This window comes from Rhinatrema bivittatum, chromosome 1 (genome assembly GCF_901001135.1).
Source record: "Rhinatrema bivittatum chromosome 1, aRhiBiv1.1, whole genome shotgun sequence".
Classification (NCBI taxonomy): domain Eukaryota; kingdom Metazoa; phylum Chordata; class Amphibia; order Gymnophiona; family Rhinatrematidae; genus Rhinatrema; species Rhinatrema bivittatum.
Genome location: NC_042615.1, coordinates 819,479,727 through 819,504,471, shown reverse-complemented (window position 1 = coordinate 819,504,471; position 24,745 = coordinate 819,479,727). Strand labels below are relative to the sequence as shown.

The window sequence follows — 24,745 nt, the reverse complement described above, 5'->3', positions numbered from 1 at the left end:
ACAGATAGACATGTGGTCATGAAATTTGAGTTTAGTTAATGCTGCGTTTGCCAAGTTTGTGGAAGATTTTGATATGAAATGTAGATCCCCTTTTGGTTCTCTTTTAGGTTGGGATTAAAACATTTTTTTTGGGGGGGGGGGGGGAAACTATTCCATTGGGAGAAGTCATATGGTGAGTCTTTCTGGTATATAAATACTCCTGGGGGAATTCTGTGAAAAAAAACCATAAAATTCTGTGCATAAAAACTTAAAATTCTGCATATTTTATATTGGTCAAAACACAATTTACATGACAGTCTTTAATTACATTTTAAATTAATACAGAAAAAAGTTATTACTTAAAGATGCAGAATTTTAAATATTTTGAGCAGAATTTCCCTAGATATTCACTGTAAGAGTTCCCTTCTCTTGTTCTCCCTGTTCCCTTGGCCACTTTGCCCTCTCAGGCCTCAACTCCTCCACTGCTAGTATCTCTCCCTTCCACCTCTAGGCTCAACCCCCTTCCACTCTATCATCACTCCCAGAGTTTGACTTCATTCTCAGTACTGCACTTCACACAGGCTCCTTCTGTCTCTCTCTCTCTCTCACACACACATGCTCCCTCTCTCTAGTGCACATAAACGCTCCCTCACTCTCTCTCTCACACACATCCCCACATACAGGATTCCTCTCTTGAATATTTATTTATTTATTTGGAACTTTTTTATACCGACATTTATGTTTAAAGAACATATCAGATCAGTTTACAGCGAAACGAGAAACAGCACAAAACGAATGCATTACATCGAACAAGGGATACAGGTAACTGGGATCAAGGGGTACAGATAAATATTGAGCTCCTCTAGAGAGTGAGTAACTGTTATAAAACTGTTATAAAACACCAAACAAAGTCACATTCCTATGATATCTAACCTGGGAAACCAAAGCTAACTTCGCTAGAAGATGATGTCGGAGTGAACAAAACCAATGAAAACTGGGTGGTAATGGACCAATGCGCAAAATTAAGGGGGGGGGGGGGGGGGGGGAAGGAGAGGAGACAAAAAACCAGAGGTGGAGGTAAAACTAAAAGTTAGAAATTAAAATTAAAGTAAAATTAAAAATTAAAACTAAACTTGTCTGCAATGCTATGTCTGGTTCAGAAGACCGAGACGTAAAACTGAGAGCTGGTCCGGAAGTTAGCATGTCTAGAAGGAAGGATGGGTCATCTGAGATTGAGGAAAGGCTTGACCGAATAGCCAAGTTTTGAGTCTTTTTTTTTAAGGTTGTCGTGCATCGTTCTAGCTGGAGATCCAGCGGGAGTGCATTCCATTGCGGAGGACCAGCTGTAGAAAGGGCTCGTTTCCTAAGAGAGGATTTGGCAGGAGGGGTGTAGAGCGTGTTACTGTATGCATATCTAACCGGTCTGGAGGGCTTGTAGGGACGAAGAGGGATGTTAAGATCGAGTGGAATGAGATTGTGCATGGCTTTGTGTATCATCATTAGGACTTTGTTCAGAATTCTAAATTTGATAGGAAGCCAGTGAAGGTTCCGCAGGATAGGTGTTGTGCTCTTTCTTGTTGGTTTTGGTCAAAATCCTGGCCGTGGCATTCTGCAACATCTGCAAGGGTTTGATGGTGATAGCTGGGAGCCCGAGAAGAAGCGAGTTGCAGTAGTCAGTTTTAGAAAAGATGATGGATTGAAGAACTGTGCGGAAGTCTTGGAAGCGTAGGAGGGGTCTCAGCCGTTTTAGGACTTGTAATTTGAAAAAGCAATCCTTTGTAGTGTTATTGACAAATTTCTTTAGGTTCAGATGATTGTCTACGATGACGCCGAGGTTTCTCACTTGGGAGGAGAAGGTTGATTGAGCGATGAGGTGGTTGTTGGCTGTTGCGTAGTTGTCGTCCTGGGAGATGAGGAGGAGTTCTGTCTTGTTGGTGTTAAGTATTAAGTTGAGGCTTGTGAGAAGGAGGTTGATAGATTGTAGGCAGGTGTTCCAGAAGCAGAGGGTTTTGGGAAGTGAGTCCTTAATTGGGATGAGTATTTGCACATCATCAGCGTATATGTAGTGAGTTAACTTTAGATTTGAAAGGAGCTGGCAGAGTGGGAGGAGGTAAATGTTGAAGAAGGTAGGGGATAGTGAAGAGCCTTGAGGGACTCCCAGGGTTGAGCTGACAGGGTGGGATACTTTGTTGTTGATTCTGAACTTATAGGATCTGTTGCTAAGGAAAGACTTGAACCAACAAAGTGCGGTACCCTTGAGGCCGATGTCCGCTAGCTGATCCACTAGAATTGAATGGTTCACCGTGTCGAATGCGGCTGATAAGTCGAGGAGAACGAGAAGGCAAGGTTGTTTTTTTTTCCAGACTTAGCAGGATGGTGTCTGAGAGTGAAGTTAAGAGGGCTTCTGTGTTTAGAGACTTGCGGAAGCCGAACTGAGCAGGAGCTAAGATTTTATTTTCGTCCAGATATTCCGAAAGTTCCCTATTGACTATTTTTTCCAATAGTTTAGAGATGAATGGAAGGTTAGCTATAGGGCGGAAGTTAGCTGGATCGGCAGGGGACAGATTAGGTTTTTTCAGTAGAGGTTTGAAGATGGCAAGTTTTAGGGCGTCTGGAACTAGGCCCTGAGCTAAGGAGCAGTTAATGATCTCCGCAATAGGCTTGGCGATGGTTTTTGGGATGGAGCTGAGGAGATTTGAGGGGATCTGGTCCGATGGGTGAGAAGCGGTTTTGTGCTTCTTGAGTAAGGTTTCAATCTCTAGAGATGAAGTGGGCTCGAATGTTTTGAGGCTAGTACTTTGTTGTAGAGAAGCCGAATAAGAGGGAGGAGGCTGTCCATTGTTGGAGATTAGTGGGGATAACAGGTTGGTGATTTATTTCTCGAAGTACAAGGCGAACTCTGAGGCTTTGCTGGCAGCTTGCTCGTCTGGAATAGATGGGCGAGAAGGTTTGGTGAGGGACGAGACATATGAAAACAATGCTTTGGAGTCTAATATGAAATGGTGTATTTTTTGTGCGAAGTAATCTCTTAGTTCGGAGGATGGAGATCCTGTAGTGGTGCATAAGGGATTTGTATGTGGCCAGATTTGTTGATGAAGGATTTTTTCGCCAGGTGTGTTCTACTCTTCTTAATTCTTGCTTGAGAAATTTAAGTTCTGGGGAGTACCAAGGTTTCCTCTTGTCTGGGTTAGAGGGTAGAACTTTAGTGGTTACTGGGCAGGTTAGGTCGGCTACTTTATTAGTGATTTGGAACCATGAGGAGGTAGCAGAGTCTGCATCTGAAAGGTCTAGCTTGACAAATTCTTTGGTTAGATGTGAGCTGAGGTTGTCCGGGTTGCACAGTTTCCTGAATTGGACTGTGGTTTTATGTGGCGATTGGGGTGTGGCTTGATTGATTTTCAAGACTGTGGTGATCATCTTGTGATCAGATCACGGGATTGATGAGCAAGTTGGCATGGAGGAAGGAGTGAGGCCTTCATTTAAGAAAATTAGGTCCAAGATGTGTCCTGCTTTGTGTGTAGGTCCGTTAATGATTTGTTTGAATCCCATATAATTAAGCGTGGTGAGAAACGTTTCGCAGTTGGAAGAGTGAAGAGATGAATCGACGTGAAGGTTAAAGTCTCCCAATATTATAGCAGGGACATCTGTGTTGATGTATTTGGCTATGTGTTCAATTAGTGGGGAAGGGTCTGATTCAAGGCATCCTGGAGGGGCGTAGGTTAGGCCGATTTGAAGAAGCTTAGATTTGAATACGGCATACACATATATTTTTCTCTTTTCAGTAAAAGGAATTTTTGTGGGTTCTCATTAACTAGGGGCTCAGCTTTTTGTTTTATTTACAAAAAGGAGAGGTTCCTTCACAGAGAAGGAACCTGGGTTCATCTGGATCCAAACGAGGGATGACTTACAGCTATCCATAGGAGAGAGGGGAGGATGGAGTTTGAGTGGATCCTTACAAGATCTCACATTCATCTGTTGGAGATCATGGGAGAAGAGTTGTACAACAGATATTATTTTGATACTATGAGTAAGAGATGCCAAAGATGACTACTAGAGAGGTAGGAGATACAGTGTGACTGGACAGAGTAGTTAAATCACAAGCAGACTGTGATACATTGCAGGAGGACCTTGCAAGACTTGAAGATTGGGCATCCAAATGGCAGATGAAATTTAATGTGGACAAGTGTAAGGTGTTGCATATAGGGAAAAATAACCATTGCTGTAGTTACATGATGTTAGGTTCCAGATTAGGAGCTACCACCCAGGAAAAAGATCTAGGCATCATAGTGGATAATACTTTAAAATCGTCAGCTCAGTGTGCTGCAGCAGTCAAAAAAGCAAATAGAATGTTAGGAATTATTAGGAAGGGAATGGTTAATAGAACGGAAAATGTCATAATGCCTCTATATCGCTCCATGGTGAGACCACACCTTGAATACTGTGTACAATTCTGGTTGCCGCATCTCAAAAAAGATATAGTTGCGATGGAGAAGGTACAGAGAAGGGCAACCAAAATGATAAAGGGGATGGAACAGCTTCCCTATGAGGAAAGGCTGAAGAGAATAGGGCTGTTCAGCTTGGAGAAGAGACGGCTGAGGGGGAATATGATAGAGGTCTTTAAGATCATGAGAGGTCTTGAACGAGTAGATGTGACTCGGTTATTTTCACTTTCGAATAATAGAAGGACTAGGGGGCATTCCATGAAGTTAGCAAGTAGCACATTTAAGACTAATCGGAGAAAATTCTTTTTCACTCAATGCACAATTAAGCACTGGAATTTGTTGCCAGAGTATGTGGTTAGTGCAGTTAGTGTAGCTGGGTTCAAAAAAGGTTTGGATAAGTTCTTGGAGGAGAAGTCCATTAATGGCTATTAATCAATTATACTTAGGGAATAGCCACTGCTATTAATTGCATCAGTAGCATGGGATCTTCTTAGTGTTTGGGTAATTGCCAGGTTCTTGTGGCCTGGTTTTGGCCTCTGTTGGAAACAGGATGCTGGGCTTGATGGACCCTTGGTCTGACCCAGCATGGCAATTTCTTATGTTCTTATGTTCTTATGACACTTAACTCATCAACTTTATGGGTGGGAAGCTTCCAATTGCCCTTACCATAGGAAAGGAGAGAAGCTAAATTTCAAACACTTGGAGAATTGGTTGTTAAAACTATTAATAAATTAAAGAAGTCGTCACAAATGTATTAAAGAATTTGATTGTACCATCTAAAACTAAAAGTATAGCTGTAAAGATCATTTTCATTGTTTCATATCAATTCATTCAAAGTATTGTTAGATTCCAATTCAGTTTTCAGTGTATATTTATTATTTAACCCAGGACAAGCAGGATGCTAGTCCTCACATATGGGTGACATCACTGACTGAGCCCTATCCCGGAAAACTTTCTGTCAAAGTTTCTAGAAACATTTGACTGGCATCCTGAGTCTACTGAGCATGCCCAGCATGCCATGATCCCTTGAGCCACGGGGTCTTCCTTCTGTCTTCTTTTTTCCGCGAAGCCCATAGCCTCACGGTTCTAGGAATCTTGTGTGGTGAATTTTCACCTTACAAAAAAGTTCATAAAAACTCGGAAAATCTTTAAGACACCGTAAGGGTCTCCCTTTTTTTCCATCGCGGTAAGTCTTTTCAATTTTTCCCATTGGTTCCGATACTGTCAAACCGTCCCTGAAAGACGTTGACAGCTGTCCAACTCTCATTATGGCTATGGGTTTCAAAAAGTGCCTGAATTGTTGCCGCACCATGTCCATTACGACCCACACTTAGAGTGTGTACTCTGCCTCGGCGAGGGACACGACGTCTCGATGTGCCCAAGATGCGCCAAGATGACGCCGAAAGGCAGAAGACTGCGGATGGAGAAAATGGAGCATTTGTTCCATCTCCAATTAATGCCATTGACATCGACGTCCACACAGTTGTCTCTGGCTGGAGCGATCAGAAAGGTCGTCTTAAAAAAAAAACGGAGACCGGATGAAGCAGGGGATCGGCAGTAACCAACCCCTTCAAAATCTTCGATAAAATCTACGTCTGTAATCTAGAAAGGCGTCGAGCACAGGCAGAAGCATCATCATCGGCATCGGAGGCCTCACAATCCCAAAATCGATCCGATAACTGAAACTCCATCGATGGATCCCGAATCAGCGCTGAAGAAACCTTGGAGAGAGGACGCTCCACCGAGGCCGTCCACTCCAAGGCGATCCCCACCGATATTGGTGCCAGGAACCATACCTCCACAGGGCCCTGTGGAGGTACCGGTATCGCCTTCGCTGCCAACCCCCATAGCTGCTCTGGTTTCACCAGCTATACGGGCGGAACTGGACGGTTCTGCCCGTCCAGTTCCGCCCAGGCAGTTAGAGATGCGCTCCTCGCCTCCGATGCCAGCACAGAGTCCGCCATTGAGGCCAGCACCATCACTGGTACCGGTTCTACTTCCATCACCGGTGCCCATACCGATGCCATTACTGACTCCATCGCTGGTTCCACTGATGCCGATGCCAGACATATCCTTTTTTTGCGCCAATTTTAGCAAAATTGGACACTCATTGGTGCCATCCTGGTAAAATCACCGAGGGAAGAGGAAATAGTAAAGGAAATTCCGATGCCTGAACCACTCCCAGGTCCATCGGGAATCACACGCCCATGTCAATCGTATTCTCCGCTGTTTCCGTCAAAGCCACTGGAGAAACGGTCGATGCCAACTCTACCCATTCCATCGCCTCCTCGTCCACATTCACCGGACACCTGGGATGATCCCAATACTGATACTTCTTCAGAGGAAGTCCTCTCAGAACCTTCTCCTCCAGAGGAAAGAAGGAAATCCCCTCCAGAGGACCTTTCCTTCTCAAATTTCATCAAGGATGTGGCTGACACCATCCCCTTCCAGCTTGAATCTGAAGAAGACACCAGACAAAAAACTATGGAAGTGTTACGGTTCATGGACCCACCTAAAGAGGTGCTGGTAATTCCAGGTCACAAAGTCCTCATTGACTTGCAACACAGGCTATGGGAGCATCCCTGCACCATACCACCGGTGAATAAAAGGACTGATGCTACATATCTAGTCCAGCACATCCCAGGCTTCCAAAAGACTCAATTACCTCATCAATCATAAGAACATAAGAAAATGCCATACTGGGTCAGACCAAGGGTCCATCAAGCCCAGCATCCTGTTTCCAACAGTGGCCAATCCAGGCCATAAGAACCTGGCAAGTACCCAAAAACTAAGTCTATTCCATGTTACCTTTGCTAATGGCAGTGGCTATTCTCTAAGTGAACTTAATAGCAGGTAATGGACTTCTCCTCCAAGAACTTATCCAATCCTTTTTTAAACACTGCTATACTAACTGCACTAACCACATCCTCTGGCAACAAATTCCAGAGCTTAATTGTGCGTTGAGTGAAAAAGAATTTTCTCCGATTGTTTTAAATGTGCCCCATGCTAACTTCATGGAGTGCCCTGAGTCCGAAAGAGTAAATAACCGATTCACATCTACCCGTTCTAGACCTCTCATGATTTTAAACACCTCTATCATATCCCCCCTCAGCCGTCTCTTCTCCAAGCTGAAAAGTCCTAACCTCTTTAGTCTTTCCTCATAGGGGAGCTGTTCCAGTCCCCTTATCATTTTGGTAGCCCTTCTCTGTGCCTTCTCCATCGCAATTATATATTTTTTTTTGAGATGCGGCGACCAGAATTGTACACAGTATTCAAGTTGCAATCTCACCATGGAGCAATACAGAGGCATTATGACATTTTCCGTTTTATTCACCATTCCCTTTCTAATAATTCTCAACATTCTGTTTGCTTTTTTGACTGCCGCAGCACACTGAACCGATTTCAATGTGTTATCCACTATGACGCCTAGATCTTTCTTGGGTTGTAGCACCTAATATGGAACCCAACATTGTGTAATTATAGCATGGGTTATTTTTCCCTATATGCATCACCTTGCACTTATCCACATTAAATTTCATCTGCCATTTGGATGCCCAATTTTCCAGTCTCACAAGGTCTTCCTGCAATTTATCACAATCTGCTTGTGATTTAACTACTCTGAACAATTTTGTGTCATCTGCAAATTTGATTATCACACTCGTTGTATTTCTTTCCAGATCATTTATAAATATATTGAAAAGTAAGGGTCCCAATACAGATCCATGAGGCACTCCACTGCCCACTCCCTTCCACTGAGAAAATTGTCCATTTAATCCTACTCTCTGTTTCCTGTCTTGTAGCCAGTTTGCAATCCACGAAAGGACATCACCACTTATCCCATGACTTTTTATTTTTCCTAGAAGCCTCTCATGAGGAACTTTGTCAAACGCCTTCTGAAAATCCAAGTACACTACATCTACCGGTTCACCTTTATCCACATGTTTATTAACTCCTTCAAAAAAGTGAAGCAGATTTGTGAGGCAAGACTTGCCCTGGGTAAAGCCATGCTGACTTTGTTCCATTAATCCATGTCTTTCTATATGTTCTGTGATTTTGATGTTTAGAACACTTTCCACTATTTTTCCTGGCACTGAAGTCAGGCTAACTGGTCTGTAGTTTCCCGGATCGCCCCTGGAGCCCTTTTGAAATATTGGGGTTACATTTGCTATCCTCCAGTCTTCAGGTACAATGAATGATTTTAATGATAGGTTACAAATTTTTACTAATAGGTCTGAAACTTCATTTTTTAGTTCCTTCAGAACTCTGGGGTGTATACCATCCGGTCAAGGTGATTTACTACTCTTCAGTTTGTCAATCAGGCCTACCACATCTTCTAAGTTCACCGTGATTTGATTCAGTCCATCTGAATCATTACCCATGAAAACCTTCTCCATTATGGGTACCTCCCCAACATCCTCTTCAGTAAACACTGAAGCAAAGAAATCATTTAATCTTTCCGCGATGGCCTTATCTTCTCTAAGTGCCCCTTTAACCCCTCGATCATCTAATGGTCAAACTGACTCCCTTACAGGCTTTCTGCTTCAGATATATTTTAAAAAGTTTTTACTGTGAGTTTTTGCCTCTACAGCCAACTTCTTTTCAAATTCTCTCTTAGCCTTTCTTATCAATGTCTTACATTTAACTTGCCAACGTTTATGCTTTATCCTATTTTCTTCTGTTGGTTCCTTCTTCCAATTTTTGAATGAAGATCTTTTGGCTAAAATAGCTTCTTTCACCTCCCCTTTTAACCATGCCGGTAATCGTTTTGCCTTCTTTCCACCTTTTTTAATGTGTGGAATACATCTAGACTGTGCTTCTAGAATGGTATTTTTTAACAATGGCCACGCCCCTTGGACATTTTTTGCTTTTGTAGCTGCTCCTTTCAGTTTTTTTCTAACTATTTTTCTCATTTTATCAAAGTTTCCCTTTTGAAAGTTTAGCAAGAGAGCCTTGGATTTGCACACTGTTCCTCTTCCAGTCATTAAATCAAATTTGATCATATTATGATCACTATTGCCAAGCGGCCCCATCACCGTTACCTCTCTCACCAAGTCCTGTGCTCTACTGAGAATTAGATCTAAAATTGCTCCCTCTCTCGTCGGTTCCTGAACCAATTGCTCCATAAAGCTATCATTTATTCCATCCAGGAACTTTATCTCTCTAGTGTGTCCCGATGATACATTTACCCAGTCAATATTGGGGTAATTGAAGTCTCCCATTATTACCGCACTACCAATTTGGTTAGCTTCCCTAATTTCTCTTAGCATTTCACTGTCCGTCTCACCATTTTGACCAGGTGGACGGTAGTATACACCTATCACTATAGTCTTCCCCGACACACAAGGTATTTCTACCCATAAAGATTCAGTTCTGTATTTAGTCTCATGCAGGATGTTTATCCTGTTGTACTCTATGCCATCCCGGACAGTCTAACTTCAGTGAGTCAGCCAAAGTGACTCACTGCTCTCTTGATTAACAAATGGTGGTCCCTATTCAAACCCAATCACATTACCTAAACACCTTTCCAAGGTGAGTAACTGAGCTGAACTATTCAACCTTTTTACTTAGGTACACACTGCTCCTAGCTTATTTCTAGCTTCTGGCTACTTTTTTTTTGGGGGGGGGGGGGGTTTGTGGGTTTTTTTTTTTTTTCAATTCAAACACTCAGTTTGTATTAAATACAAACAGTCACTTCTTTAAAAGTCTGCAGAACACTCAGTTCTGCAGACTTTTAAAAATAAACACACTACCTACTGCTAACTAGCTACCTTATTGACTATTTAAAAATACAAACAGTCTAACTTGTTTATTCACTGTCTTTCTGACTATTAAAGGCACAAACACACTAAATACTATTCCCAAATAGTTAACTTTGCCCCAATACCTTTAAAAAGGACAATGTCCCAAGCAAAATCTTACTGATTCCTTTCAGCCACCAGCAAGGTGATCCTCTCCTCTGTGTTCCCACTGGAATCCTCTCCTCTCAGCTCAAAAGAAATCCAAACGAATAAAGCCTCATTCATCTAATCCTCCTGGAAAGGACAATAGGTCCTTAGATACCATAGGCAGAAAAATGTTTCAGGGTTTCATGTTATCTCCAGAATTGCGTCCTACCAACTATATGTGATGAATTTGTTTCCATAAATTACGCTAATATTGCAAGAACTCTCTGAAACTCTCCCCCAGCAATTCCTTCACTTCCATCATCCATAAGGGCCTGGAAGCTGGGAAACACGAAGTTTGTGCAGCTTACGATAGTTTCGAGACTGCATCAAGAATGTCGGCCATGGGTATAAGTGCCCCCAGATGGGCCTGGCTCAAGGCCTCTGACCTGAGACCAGAAATACAGGAGAAACTTGCTGATCTCCCTTGCGTAGGGGACAATCTCTTTGGAGATAAAGTTAAAGCGGCAGTTTCTCAGTTAAAGGAACATTCGGAAACCTTGAGACAGTTTTCCTCTGCGCCTCAGGAGTCTCAACCATCATTACGAAGACTCCCAATGAAAGATTCCAAATGGCCATACTACAGGCCACGACGTTACTATCCATCTCCTGCCCGTGGAAGGTCATCTAGGCCAGCTCAAAGAACGCAGACCCAACAACCAAGAGCACCTAGAGCTCAACCCCCTCTGCAAACAGGGTCAACTTCGGGATTTTGAAATCACACCAGGGAACAGAAGCCTGTCTACCAATCCGACCCCAAATTTGCCAGTAGGAGGTCGGATCACTTTCTTCCAGCACAATTGGTCACACATCACTACAGACCAATGGGTACTCTCGATAACATCTCAATGGTACTACTTGGACTTTCTCATTGTACCAAACGATACTCCACCTACCTCATCTTGAACAGTAAACAATCAATCCACATTCTTACAAAAAGAATTATCCACACTTCTGAGAGCCAGGGCCATGGAACCAGTTGCCCGACCTCAGCAGGGCAGAGGATTCTACTCTCGTTATTTCCTCATTCCAAAGAAAACAGGAGGCCTACGTCCCATATTGGACCTCCGGAAATGCAACAAATTCCTGAAAAAAGAAAAATTCAGGATGGTGTCATGGGCACCATGCTACCTCTACTTCAAAAAGGAGATTGACTCTGTTCTCTGGATCTTCAAGTTGCTTACGCTCACATTCCAATATTCCCTCCTCATCACAAGTATTTGCGATTCCTGGTAGGAAGTCAACATTTCCAGTACAGGGTGCTACCATTCGAACTTGCCTCAGCACCTCGAGTGTTCACAAAGTGCCTAGCAGTGGCAGCTGCCCACTTGCACAAGGAAGGAGTGCACGTGTTTCCTTACCTGGACGATTGGCTCATCAGAACCCAAACAAGAGAAGGAGCTCTCAACTCTCTCAAGCTCACAATAACTCTACTCCATTCATTGGGATTCCTCATCAACTACCAGAAATCCCACTTCGCACCATCTCACCTGTTAAAATTCATCGGAGCAGAATTAAACACCATAACGTCAAAGGCTTTCCTTCCAAAAAACCGCGCACAGACACGCCTCGTTAGCAGGCTCTCTTCGCGCACGCACTCTAACAGCTCATCAATTCCTCACTCTTCTGGGTCACATGGCCTCCACAGTTCACATCACTCCTATGGCCAGATTAGCCATGAGAGTCACTCAATGGACACTCAGAAGGCAGTGGATACAAGCCATTCAACCACCGTCTTATCCAATTCAAGTAACTCAACAACTACAGTCCTCGCTCTTATGGTGGACGGACGAAGAAAACTTGCTCATAGGCCTACCTTTCCAGCAACTGTTACACAAGTGACATTAACTACAGATGCATCCACCTTCGGGTGGGGAGCACACATTGGTCATCTGCAGACTCAAGGTACTTGGACAAAACTCGAAGCTACATTTCAGATAAATTTCCTAGAGCTTCGAGCTATACGTTATGCGCTGCATGCGTTCAAGGACTGCCTTTCCCACAAGACTGTTCTGATACAGACAGACAACAAAGTAGCCTTGTGGTACATCAACAAACAGGGAGGTACGGGCTCCCTGTTTCTTTGTCAAGAAGCAGCACAGATTTGGGACTGGGCCCTAACACACCCAATGTTTCTCCGGGCCACTTATCTGGCAGGCATTCACAATGTACTGGTGGATCACCTCAGTCGTCAATTCTAACCTCACGAGTGGTCCCTGGATCCAGAAGTGGCGACCAAGATCTTTCAGCGTTGGGGCCATCCAACAGTAGATCTCTTTGCATCACAAATGAATTACAAAGTGGACAATTTTTGCTCCCTGTACAAGCAGAGAAACCGCTTACCCAGGGACGCCTTTGCTTGCCACTGGAACTCAGGCCTTCTATACGCGTATCCCCCGATACCGCTATTAACCAAAACTCTAGTGAAGCTACAACAGGACAAAAGGGTCCATGATACTCATAGCCCCGTATTGGCCTAGACAAGTATGGTTTCCCATACTTCTAGAACTCTCGATCAGAGACCCAATTTGCCTGGGCACAGCACACACTCTCATAACTCAGGATCAGGGCAGGTTGCATCATCCCAGCCTTCAATCCCTATCCCTCACAGCATGGATGTTGAAAGCTTGATTCTACAACCTCTCAATCTTTCAACTTATGTATCTGAAGTGCTTGTAGCTTAATGTAAACCCTCCACACGAAAGAACTATCGTGCCAAATGGAAACTGTTTATCACGTGGTGCACACAAAACAGTGTGGATCCTTTTTCCCGCACTACATCATCTTTATTAGACTATCTATGGCATCTCTCAGAGTCTGGTCTCCAGACCTCATCTGTAAGAGTACATTTAAGTGCAATCTCAGCTTATCACAGTACCGTTGGTGATGCACCGATATCAGTGCAACCCCTCGTTAGTAGATTTATGAGAGGTTTAATCCAACTTAAACCTCTACACGGACCACCGGTCACAGAATGGGACCTTAATGTGGTCTTAACACGACTCATGCATTTTCCTTTTGAACCCATGGATTCCTGTGATCTTAAATTTCTCACTTGGAAGATTATCTTCTTAATAGCCATCACATCTGCTAGAAGGGTTAGCGAGTTACAAGCACTTGTCACATACCCTACACAAAATTCTTACATGACCAAATGGTACTCCGTACATGCTCAATTTCTCCCCAAGATAGTTACGGAATTCCACTTGAATCAATCCATCATCTTGCCTACTTTCTTCCCAAAACCGCACTCTCACCAAGAGGGATTTCACACACCTTGGACTCTAAACGTGCGCTTGCATACTACTTAGATCGCACTACGGTCCAAAGGAAATCCACCCAGCTCTATGTTTCTTTTGATCAAAACAAACCTGGAAAAGCGGTGGGCAAGCAAACTATCTAATTGGCTTGCAAGTTGTATTCAATTTTGTTATGAAAAAGCAGGCCTTCCTCTCCAAGGGCGAGTAAAGGCTCACTCAGTAAGAGCAATGTCAACCTCAGTAGCACACTATCGTTCAGTGCCAATAGCTGACATATGTAAAGCCGCAACACCTTTGCGACTCACTACTGTCTCGACAAGGAAGGACGACAAGATTCAGCCTATGGACTATCTGTCTTAAAGAACTTGTTTCCAGCATGATCCAACTCCTTCCACATCCAACCTTTCGTGATTTCAGGCTGCCTCATTTTTCCCAACAGTACACCAGTTGTTGTGCCTGTTGAACAAGTTGTACACTGTTGGTCCAATACAAAGATGACTCAGCCTGTAGGTTGCTAATCACCCATATGTGAGGACTAACATCCTGCTTGTCCTGGGATAAAGCAAAATTGCTTACCTTGTAATAGGTGTTATCCCAGGACAGCAGGATGTAGTCCTCATGAAACCCACCCGCCACCCTGTGGAGTTGGGTCCGATACGTTTTATTTTATTTTTGGCCAACGCTCATTGCTACAAACGAGACTGAAGGGAGACCCCTGTGGCTCGAGGGATCATGGCATGCTGGGCATGCTCAGTAGGCTCAGGATGCCAGTCAAACGTTTCTAGAAACTTTGACAAAGTTTTCCGGGATAGGGCTCAGTCAGTGACATCACCCATATGAGAGCACTACATCCTGCTGTCCTGGGATAACACCTATTACAAGGTAAGCAATTTTGCTTTACTGCATAGTGACAATAGTTAGCATTCATCACTACTATATACAATAACTTCTAACTGAGATTTAAGAAACTGCAATGCTCACAGCCTAGATTCGTCTTCCCCTACCACCTGCTCAGGGAATTCTGGAAAATATCAAGGGAAGTATATCATTGACTGACTGTGATTTGAGATATGACCTCTGGGACCTTGTTATCCGAGACTACCAGCCCAAGGATTAGAGAAATAAAATAGTTACTGGGTTTTCATGGCATTTCTACTGCCAAGTGCCCTATTTTCTGTGGCAGCTCAGAATTAGATTTTAAGGTGAGATAGAAGCCATGATAAATATCACAAGTGTCAATGTTATACTGTCACCAACATAGTGCTTCTGAGGCCACTACAGAGCGCATCCTGCTGCATCCAGAGAAAAGGAGACCTTGCAGCAAGGAGGCCCTGAAAAGAGGAAGAGACCCTGATAAGAGTGTGTGTGTATATGTGTGAGAGCATGGCAGTGAGACCACGTGTGTGTATGAGAATGTAAGAGAGAGCATAGTATGGGAAATTGTTTGTGAGAGAGAGAGATCATGGGCATTAGAAGCCTGTGTGTGGGTGTGAGAGACAGTGGCCATTCAGGAAGGTGACTTGAATGTGTGTAACAGGATCCTGCTGCTCCCTCCCTCAGTTTCTCAATCTTAACTATCTGCTGCCTGCATGCTCTTGGGTACATGCGGCCGCAGTCCCTGCAGCTGGATGGGTCATGGTCGGGCCCCAGGCAAATGTAACAGAGCACATGGCCATCTGTTACCAAGATCACCTTTCTGTACTGGTAGAATTTAAAACCAGGTGGTCCAGGCATTTCTATCTTGCTGTTTTGCAGCAAAGCACTCAGAAAAATGTTAAGTTGTAGCCAAAAAATGGCAACAGTAAGGGAGTAGAGGAACTGCCTGCAACATGGAAGAACAGGACTGAGGCAAGTTGGGAACCATGTGCTTTGAGGAGCTCCGCCACCTTGAAGACCAGAGGAAGTTCCCAGGCAGCATGGCTAATTCATTCCATTCAGTCCATGGGTTGACGGGATATTCCCAGTCATTCAGAGTCTTCGCCAACCTGTGTTCAGCGTCAAGGCACAAGAGAAAGGGGTCACATCTTCAAGAGCCCTTAGGAAGAAGACACATGTGGGTCTCCTATGTTGAATAGGCGCCTATACGGCCCAGACTCTGATATTCTACTGGCATCATTGCCTCCCAGAGGGCCTCCAAAGTAACCCTCCCCTAGACCACAGGGAACCCTGGCCTCCCAGGCGATGACACAAATCTCACAAATACTGTAACAGTTTCTGTCATTGCTAGAACAAATGTCACGGGCAGGGAGAGCATTCCCCCCATAGGACTCCACCTACGCCAAATGAGGGCACCGGGCTGGTACTAAGCCCCCCTCGAGATGCGTCTCAGGAAGCTTCAGCATACAAGTCATCCTCTACATCTCCTGGTTCTTCAATAGGTTATCCCTCCAACCCCTTGGAGGAATAGCCTTGACCTATCTCCCCGCCAGAAGACCTCTCTTACTTCAAGTTTGTGGAGAAGGTGGGGAATGTCCTCAATATAGAAACCAGGAAGGTGCTGGACCCTCGGGCGAAAGTCCTGGGTATACTCAAAATACTTGAGACACCCGCCGAGCCAAATGCGTTACCCTCACATGCAGTCCTGGATGATTTAATGACCAGAGCATGGTAGTCTCCCTTGTCAGTGCCAGCAACATCCCGCAAAACAGATCTGAAGTTCCGGATGCGCAATTCACCCTTTTTATAGCACGGTCCAGTTTCCCCATGCTTCCATCATGGTAGAGTCAACCATGAAAAGGGCGAAGAAATCACGACTGCCCTCCAGTACCCCTCCAAGGAGGGACAACAAGTATTTGGACAGTTTTGGAAGTTGTATCTTCCAGGCTATAATGCTGAGTGCCAAGATACTGCGGAGGGAGGTAGGAGGGGCCAGCTGCAGATGGCCGTGACTGGGAGTTCTAACAGTTTCATTGCAAAGAAAATAGAACTAGGGGTCACAAAATGAAATTCCAGAGGGGACAACTTTGAACCAATGTCAGGAAATATTACTTCATGGAAGAGGGTGGTGGATGCCTGGAATACCCTTCCAGAAGAGGAGATGAAGATAAAAACAGTACTTGTACGAGTGTCTCCAATCCCTGAAGCCAGTGGTGATGAGCACTGACCTAGATGGCAACTCACTGACCCAGCTGCATGCGATGGAGGAAGGCCTACGCCACCTGTTCCACACCATTTATGAGGCATTTAATACCTCAGCCAAAATCTCTGTGGGAGCTATCACGGCTAGATGTTTGGCATGGCTATGGGTGAGTGCTATCAGGGAGGATGTGCATGAGAAGCTCGCCGACCTCCCCTGTCTTTCGGACAGCCTCTTTGGGGATAAGCTACGGGAGACAGTGGCCTAACTAAAAGAATAGAATGTTATGGTGCAGTCTCTTAAGAACATAAGAACATAAGAAATTGCCATGCTGGGACAGACCAAGGGTCCATCAAGCCCAGCATCCTGTTTCCAACAGAGGCCAAAAACCAGGCCACAAGAACCTGGCAATTACCCAAACACTAAGAAGAACCCATGCTACTGATGCAATTAATAGCAGTGGCTATTCCCTAAGTATAATTGATTAATAGCCATTAATGGACTTCTCCTCCAAGAACTTATCCAAACCTTTTTTGAACCCAGCTACACTAACTGCACTAACTACCTTCTCTGGCAACCAATTCCAGAGCTTTATTGTGCGTTGAGTGAAGAAGAATTTTCTCCGATTAGTCTTAAATGTGTTAATTCGCCGATGGATCAATCATCTGGAAGAAGATATTATTCGGCCCCCCCGCCCCCCGGAGAACACATGCTGAATCACGTACGGGCAGACCTTACCCCTCCTTTCACCTGCAGCTGTACCAACCACCCAGGGGACCACAGTCACAGCAAGCACAAAGCCGTGGTCGACAATGCAACTTGTGCTAGCCACGTGGCCTCGTGGACCCAAACAACTCCAAACTCCAGCAGGGGTTTTAGGAACACCCAAACTATCTCCACCGCCAATGTTGGGAGGAAGACTCTCCCCTTTTTATCATTCCTGGGAGAAAATTACGACCACCCGCTAGGTACTTCAGATCATCAAGGAAGACTACACCCTGAATTTCAAACACAGACCCTCCTGCATCTCAAATGGATACAGGAGGACGGAGCACGCAGCAGGAATGACCTAAAGGGAGGAGATCTCCAGACTGATTCGCCAGGACTGCATTCTCTGACTTCCCGCCTTGTGGAATCAGGGATTTTATTCCCCATACTTCCTCATCCCAAAGAAATTGGGAGGTCTTCGCCCCATCCTTATTCTATGGATGCTCAACAGATTCATTTGCAAGGAAAAGTTCAAGATGACTTCCCTCAAATCTATGCTATCCTTGTGTGTGTGTGTGTGTGACACACAGGCTCACGCAGGCATGCGCTCACACACACCTGCACACAGAATACACACAGTTTCTAAATACAGACACTCAGACATATGCTTACTCAGATGTGCACACAGGAACTCACATTTACATGGATTCGTACAGACATATACTCTGGACTCCTTTTCACCTTAGGCCGTGGGGGGAAGGACTCTGCCACAGCCCTTCCAGCCTCTTCATTTCGTGTCGTGGCAAGATGGGCACCACCATGACCCTGCCTCTTTTTCACTTCGAGCCATTGCGGGATAGGCTCCATCATGGCCCAGCCAGGCTTCCTGTACTGGGAGAGGGGGTAAGCTGTGTGTGCCCACAGGAAAAATTGCACAAGCACATGTGCAGTTTAGAGCTGCATGCATACGTATGCGTGAGTGTAGACCTTTTCTTGTGCAGGTGTTCAGTTTAGAGGGACCATTAGTGGTCTCAGAATTTATTGCTCTGGGGAGAGAGTCAACGAAGGTGTGATAGCTTCCCAGGTTCATGGTGCATGGCACACCCCATTTTAAAGTTTGGACACCCATGCTTAAGGTTATCACCTTATTTGTTAAGACACACTGTTACATCCCAAAGAATCAATGCGAAGCTTAAGGTTTCTACTTAATCAAAACCTCAGTATGGAAACACACTCCTTCAAAGTAATAAAAATCTTATTCATGCACCTGCGTCAGATTCTCCAACTACAGAACTATGAAGGTAAACACACACTGTCTACAGTAATCCACACACTAATCACCATCAGAATAGGTTCTTGCAGTTCTTTATTCAACAGCATCTCCCTGTACAATTCAAAATGTCTCTAGCTTCTGTGTAATACAGCAGCAAGAATCGTAGTAAGAGCAAAAGCATCTTGGCATAAAACATATTGGGCCCAATATTGAAAGCGTGTTTAGTGCTGGAGAGCCGAATAAGCAAGACTTATCCACCTATCTAGTGGTCTACTGAAAATGTGCGGCTGCTAGATAGCCAGATAAGTCACTTATCCAGCTATCTTTTAGCTAGCCGATTTGTGGGCAGGCAGTGGGCGGATCTGGGCAGCGCTATGTATCCGGTTAACTTAACCGGATAAGTAGCAATATTTGTTCTCTGGTTAAGTTAATCGGTCAAGTTAGATCAGCAATAGAGCTTATCTAACTTAGCCAGATTTAACTTATCCAGCTAAGGCCTTTAGCTTGTTAAACATTCTCTATTGCTTTCTTATGAACTTGATTTATCTATTTTAACTTCTGTTTGAATTATGTTTTTATTGTGAAAATTTTTACCTTATATAAACTGCTTAGTCCCTCTCCCATTGAATAAGTGGTATATAAAAGATTTCAAAGAAGTAAATATTATGCAGCATAGTCATGCTGCTTGAATATCCCTTGTAACTTAGCTGGATAAGTCATATCTGGCTAGGCTACTTACCCGGCCAGCACTGAATATCAGGCCCATTCTATCTCAACTACACTGGTTACCAATAGAACACAGGATCAAATTCAAAACACTTTGCTTTGAATTTGAAAAGGAGCTTGCCGTGGAAGCAAAAACTCATAATAAAAACTTTTTCAGGTACATTTGAAGTAGAAAGCCTGCACAGGAGCCAGTTGAACCATTAGATGCTCAAGGGGTAAAAGGATGACAAAGCTTAGCAGAGAGACTAAATGAATTCTTTGTTTGGTCTTCACTGAAGAAGTTGTAAGAGATACCCATGTCAGAAATGATATGCAAAGGTGTAGATTCAGCAGAACTGAAATAACTCTATGTATCTGGAAGATATAATAGGACAAATTGACATTAATCCCCTCCGGCGCCGCGACTGAAAGCTCGGGACCGCCGCTGTCGCTTCTACTGCTTCTGCTGCCGCTATCAGGAAGGAGGCCTGCGCGATCGGCGCCCAGACCCGTCTGGGTAAGGCCTTTTAATCCCTCCCCCCCCCCCCCCCCCCCCCCGGCGAGCCCGGACCGCGATCGCTCAGACAGCAGCATCTAACATCTGACGCACGGCACGGCCCAAAAAAACCACGCCCCTCAGTATCAGCAGCCAATAGGGGATCGCAGAGGGACTTTTAAATTTTATTTCCCTCCGGCGCTGCGCGCCGAAGGAGCGCAACAAAGGGGCCTGAGATTTTAAGCCAAAACCTTAAACCATCATGAATCAACCTGATCGCTACAAAAAACCTAGAAAAAACCACCTAATAAATATCCCTCTTCTCAAACAAGCCAAAAACCTTCTATACCTCACATTCCTATTGATTAATGCTCAATCACTAACAAAGAAACTAATGATCATATCAGATTTAATAAACTCAAAGAACCCTGACTTCTTTGTGATAACTGAATCATGGCTCAAAGAAACTGACTCTGTTCTCACTAATCAACTATCTAATAATGACTACGACGTTTTTTCCATCCCACGAAAATCCCGCAGAGGTGGCGGACTGCTACTCCTTATAAAAAAAAAAAGAGTTTAATATGAAACTGATCCCTCAAAACATAAACATCCCTTCAAAATTTGAAATCGCGTTACTTGAATCGGATATGCTACAAATATGCTTGATATATTGCCCCCAAAACTCCTTGACTACGAGATGTCCACCCTAATCGAATTTCTAATAACCAACATCAACGTAAAAAAACCTTCCATCATACATGGATACTTCAACCTCCATACCAATACTTCACCTAGATCACAAAATTATCAAACGCTTCTTGACATGCTTTCCAGCCTCAACATGAACCAAATTATAAACAAACCCACTCATAAAGCTGGTAACACCCTAGATCTAATTTTCACAAACCACTACTTTCATAATTCCACAACATCTATTAAACCTGTTCCTTGGTCTGATCACTTTCTGATTAAATGCAATGCTCAAATAAGCACAAACAATATGTCTAATTACAACACAACATCATCTTTCAAATATAGACCCCCCTTCCAACTCAACTCTCTCAAACAAGAATGGGGAAAACAACTCACAAATCTAGATTTATCCAACATCCATAATGCGACCAATTCATGGTTTCATCTTACAAAACAAACTGCAAATAACATAAATCCTGAGAAGACAAAACTATTAAAACATAAGAGAGCTAAAAACAATCCCTGGTTCAACTCCGATCTCTCTAATCTGAAATCTATTCTCAGAAAATTGGAAAAAGAATGGCGCAAATCCAAATGCCAAGTAACCCTGCAACGATATCGCTCAAAACTTGCAGAATACAAGAAAAATATCCTAAATGCCAAACGTGAATACTATAGTCTAAAGATCAAAAACGCTACAAATAAATCAAATTCCCTCTTCAACATTGTAAAAAACCTAATAGACAGCAACAAAACATGCAATCCAACCTCCGATACTAATAATCTAAGCCAAGACCTTGCAATATTCTTCAAAAACAAAATTAACAAAAGCACAGTATCTTTCAAAAACACTCCGATCTTTAACGCACCCCACAATACATCATCAACAACTACCTGGTCGAATTTCGAACCAATATCCAACATTGCACTAGAAAAGATGCTTCAAAAAATTAACCCAGCTCGTCATGAGCTTGATACTATTCCTACCAGAATTCTAAAAGAAATATCACACATCTCTCCTACGTTAGCTGCAATTGTAAACAAGTCACTCGAAGAGGGCCTTCTCCCAACAAACTTGAAAACTGCAACTATTACTCCTATTCCTAAGAAAAAGAACCTAGACCCCAAAGATATGAATAATTATCGTCCAATCTCCAACCTCCCATTACTTGCCAAACTGACTGAGAAAGCTGCACTGTTTCAACTAAATGAGCACCTTGAAAACAATAACATACTCCATCCTGCACACCATGGCTTCAGGAAGAACCGCAGCACTGAAACCCTTCTTATAAATTTAACTAACAAATTAACAAGAAGCTTGGACAACAAACAAAATCACCTTCTAATTATGCTTGATCTATCTGCTGCTTTTGATACAGTAGATCACAGTATACTAATATCAAGCCTTGCCAACATAGGCCTAGCTGGAAATACCCTTGATTGGTTCACTTCATTTCTAAAAGACAGGTTTTTCAAAGTCACCTTTAATAATTCCTAATCTGATCCATACCCCCTTGAAACAGGAGTTCCGCAGGGATCTGCTCTATCTGCCACCCTCTTCAATATCTATCTTCTACCACTATGTCACTTCATCTCTAATCTTGGAATCACCTTCTTTCTATATGCTGATGATATCCAACTACTAATCCCTATAACTACCATTGAAGAAGCCATATGCCTCACAATAAACTACCTCAAATCAATAAAAAGTTTTCTGAACCAACTAAAACTCTGTCTAAATATGAACAAAACTGAATGGATACTAATAAAAAGAAACATGTCAATGCAATCTTCTCAAACACTCAAAATTCAAATTGACAACTCCAACATTCAAATGAAGAATCCAATAAAGGACCTTAGTATCTGGTTAGATAATGATCTGAGCTTTAAAAACTGTATAGCCATTAAAACGAGAGAAGGCTTTTATAAACTACAGATTCTCAAACATCTCAAACCCTTACTATACCCGAATGACTTTAGAACGATTCTACAAACCCTCATTTTCTCTAGCCTAGATTATTGTAACGCAATTTTCCTAGGGCTTCCCCAAACTACTCTGAAACCACTACAATTACTGCAGAACGCTGCAGCACGAGTGCTCTCTGGCAAAAGGAAGTTTGATCACATCTCTCCAACCTTAAAAAATCTTCATTGGCTACCAATTTCACAAAGAATTAAATACAAGACCTTAACTATTCTACACAATGAAATTTACAAAGATAAGAATTCCTCTCTGGATAATATGATCGCAATTCTCAAATCACCCCGTTCTTCTAGGTCTACTGAAAAATTACAACTAATCATTCCGCCCCTATCTTCTGCTAAACTATCAGTTACTAGAAATAGAGCCTTCTCTACAGCTGGACCCAGAGAATGGAACGCTTTACCAAGCTACTTAAGTTCAATCAGAGATTCCAAAACTTTCAAAAAAGAACTAAAAACGTGGTTGTTTAGACAATCATTCTCAGACTGATTCGAATTTTTTCACTCCTCATATTGAACTCTAATTCTTCTGTTATAAATATCTTCTATATAAAGATGTAAATTGTCTCCTGCTAACATGTTTTACTCTGCCCTGCCGAGTTGTTATATTCATTTATTCTGTACTTACGTTATATGTTAAAAACTTGTTTCTTGTATGAATTTGTTACAATGTAAACAGGGGTGAAGGCCCTCGTCTATACTTCGGTATAAAAAAGAATATAAATAAATAAATAAAATTGACAAACTAAAGAATAGAAAATCACCTGGACCAGATGGTGTTCATCCCAGAGTGCTGAAAGAACTGAAAAATGACTTTGCAAACTACTAATAGCAGGTCTGCAAACTATCATTAAAATTGTATATGGTACATGAAAACTGGAGGGTTGTCAATGTGATGCCAATTTTTAAGAGGGATCAAGGGGTGATCCAGGAAACTACAGACAAGTGATTCTGATGTTAGTTTCTACTGTTTTGCTGGTACAATCATAAAGAACAACATTTCTCAACATATAGGGGGTCATTTTCTAAGCCTATTGCACGTGAAAAGGGACTCTTCGTGTGCGATAGCTTTCCGGGGGAGGGGAGGAGTCGGGGCGGCGAGGAGATGGACATGGCAGTATCTTTGCTGGCGGTGATAAAGTAAGTTACGTTATCGTCACCAGTAGTGCGCCCAATAGCGCCACCTTTCACGGTGGCGCTATTGGGTGCGAAAGCCGGCAGCGATAACTCCACGGTGGTGCAATTGCTGCCAGCTTTCGCAGGCCCGCCCCCATTACCGCTGGATTTTCCATTCTCTGCGAGAATGGAAAATCCAGCCCATAGTTAGGTATAGTTTAGTGGTACAAAGCCAACATGGATTTAGCCAAGAAGTCTTGTCTCACTAATCTGCTACATCTTTTTGAGGCTGTAAATAAATGTGGATAAAGGTGAGCCAATTGATATAGTGTTTCTGGATTTCCAGAAAGCATTTGACATAGTCCCTCATGAGAAACTTCTTAGGAAATGAAAAAGTCATGGGATGGGGGCAGTGTCCTATTGTGAATTGGGAACTGGTTAAAAGATAGAAAACAGAGAGTAGGGCAAAATGGCAAATTTGTTTCAATGGAGAAAGAATAGTAGAGAACCCCAGGGATCTGTTCTGGGACCACTCATTTTTTAATATATTTGTAAATGACCAAGAAATTGGATCATTGAGTGATGTGTTCAAATTTGCCAATGACACACAATTTAAAGCTGTTAAATCATAAGAAGATTGTGAGAAATTGCAAGAGGACCTTGTAAAACAGGGAGACTGGGCATGCAAATGGTAAATGAAATTTAATGTGGACAAGTGCAAAGTAATGAACTTAGGGAAGAGTAACCCAAATTATGGCTACACAATGCAAGGTTCCACATTAGGAGTCACCATTCAGTGTGCAGCAGCAGCCAAGAAAGCAAATAGATTGCGAGGGATTATTAGGAAAGGAATGGAGAATAAAACAGAGAATATCATAATTCCTCTGTATCATTCCATGATGTGACCTAATTTTGAGTATTGTGTGCAGTTCTGATCACCACATCTCAAAAAAGATAGAGCAGAATTAGAAAAGGTATGGATAAAGGGGATGTAATAATTCCCCTATGCGGATAGACTAAAGTGGTTAGGTTTCTTCAGCTTGGAGAAGAGATGGATAAGGAGAGAAAT

At 43.1% G+C, this 24,745-nt stretch overlaps 1 protein-coding gene across 3 annotated transcripts in view; it reads left to right on the top strand.

Annotated features, from left to right (window-relative positions):
* Nucleotides 1-24,745, top strand: part of UNC13B (unc-13 homolog B) — a 1,232,326-nt gene that overhangs the window by 95,610 nt on the left and 1,111,971 nt on the right. The gene's annotated exons all lie outside the window — the stretch shown is intronic.